Below are 2184 nucleotides of genomic sequence, written 5' to 3'. Positions count from 1 at the left end.
TTGTGTGTTATTCTGTGATGCTTGCCTTCCCAACACGATCACTGAAGACAAAACAGGTGCATAAGCAAATGTGGTGAAGAAAGCTGATGGTGCTGGGCTATCAAAAGATATAACATCTGGGGTCTTAAAGGCTTGAATATAAACAAGCAGCCATCTAGCTCAGAAGCAACAAAGCCCACATGGAAGAAATACACCAGCCTGTGTAGTCATGAGTTGTTGATGGGATTAGGTATCAGGAATCAAAAACCAGAATCAAACCTTACCCAAGGTGAATTGGTGGGTGGGGGTGGGACATGGAGTGGAGACCCAAGGCCCATCTGTAGACAATTCAGCACATTTTTAATGTAGTTTTTGTGGCAAAATTAAGAGCCTCAGCTGATATTTGGGTCAGCTTATACATGAGTATATATGGTAAGTCATTGTTTTTAATGGTTTGCATCCTCAAGAGACAAAATTTCAAGAAAACCTGGAAGGCAAGCACATTTTGAGACTTAAGAGTTGTACCTAATAAAGCCCGAATTTAGATGCCCCAGAAGCTAAAGTTAGCTTCAATTATGAGTATGAAATGATGAAGTCATTTACTTTCCTCTCATAAGCATCTGAAGCTTCCTCAACTGAATCTTGTCCATAGTTATATTCCATATACACCAGAGTTTTCATTAAGAAACAATGGTATGAAAAAAAAACAATGGTATGTTGTTTTTAAATATGCAAATGCTCTCTTCTCTACTTGACACTCTTTTGAAGTTATGCTATAAGATCACTGGTCTACCAAGAGTAAAAGATAGTCTAAATGAGATGTATAAAGACAAATTTGTAACAGATTTACAACATTAGCATTTCATGCACTCTTGGATAAATGTAAACTTGATAGAAAGAATCAGCCATAAATTATAAGATTGGTAATATAACAACTGAACTACTCGTGTATTATCTATTAGTGTTGCATATGAAATAACTCATGAATGTCAATGTCAGAAGGATCTATGGTAGTATAGTGGCTAATGCACTTGGGTGCCAAAGAAAAGGTCAGTTATTTAAGCTCATCATTCTCTTGCTCCACTGGAGAAATATTTAGCAATCTGCGTTGGAAAAGTTTACAACCTTGAAAATCCCACAAAGCAGTTCTTTGCATTATAGGGCTTCTGTGAATCATAATAAATATAATGGCAATTTGATTCCTTTCTGTTGTTTAAATAGTATGTAAAATTGGATGTGGTAATTTCATTATTTTCTCTGGATTTAGGTGAGTAAAGTAACAAGTTACATGGAATTGTTGCAAGTTCTAAGAGCCTTACGACTTAGGGATAATTTTTAGTGCACTCTGTAAGCTTTACCATTTTCATTTTGTTAGTACTATCTGAAAACATTATTTACATCATTTGTCTGCAAGCTTGTCTTACAGTGGTGGCTTTTGCGTTGTTGTGATGCTGAAAGCTATGCCACTGGTATTTCAAATGCCAAGTGAACAGGTTCCAACGGAGCTTCCAGACTAAGAACAAACAATGAAGGAAGACTCAACTCCCGGCTTCAGAGGAAGGAGCCATAAAAACCGTATGCATAACTTCAAAACATTGCCAGGTACAAAAGGCCTAATGGATGGAAGCAGGGTATGGTTGGAGATAGCAGTAGAGGATGGGTTCTTTGGGTTCATAGTTACTTGAAAAGTAACTAAGGAAGAGCTGATTTCTCATAATGGAGTCGAGCACGATGACTTGGGTCTGGTAAAGGCTGTGGGATATAAGCCTTCATGATTTTCATTTGCAGGTGAAGCATGACACAATTAAGGAGAAGTACATGCAAAAATCTGTTATTGTTCGAGACTTGGAATGTGCAAAGTAGGTATCTATGAAAATTAGAAGCGAAACTAGAATTGGTTGAGTATGAAGTGGAATGCATAACGATTAATATTCTGGGCAATAGTGAGCTGAAATGGACTGGCATTGGCCAATGAGATAATGAAAGTTTATAGCCTCACCTTTCGTGTTCTCAGGTCTCTTGCTTTGTGATGGTCGGACCAGGGTGCAGCTGCCTTAGCCAGTTCCCTGCTTCAGCTGGAAAGGCTCACTTCCTGCAAGACATCTCTGAGGGGAAGCCACATGGACCCACCTCAATGCAGCCCTGGGTGCTGGAGCAGCCATGTGGAGACCCTTGCCAGCGTTGAGATGCTTACACGTTCACTGA

At 39.1% G+C, this 2184-nt stretch overlaps 1 pseudogene; it reads left to right on the top strand.

The window, feature by feature from the left end:
• LOC101654110 overlaps nucleotides 1–2184 on the top strand; it is a 44363-nt pseudogene that overhangs the window by 20400 nt on the left and 21779 nt on the right.

Source organism: Echinops telfairi, unplaced genomic scaffold, assembly GCF_000313985.2.
Source record: "Echinops telfairi isolate 266 unplaced genomic scaffold, ASM31398v2 ScPeMD7_7;HRSCAF=31, whole genome shotgun sequence".
Lineage (NCBI taxonomy): Eukaryota > Metazoa > Chordata > Mammalia > Afrosoricida > Tenrecidae > Echinops > Echinops telfairi.
This window is presented reverse-complemented; position numbering and strand designations above follow the sequence as displayed.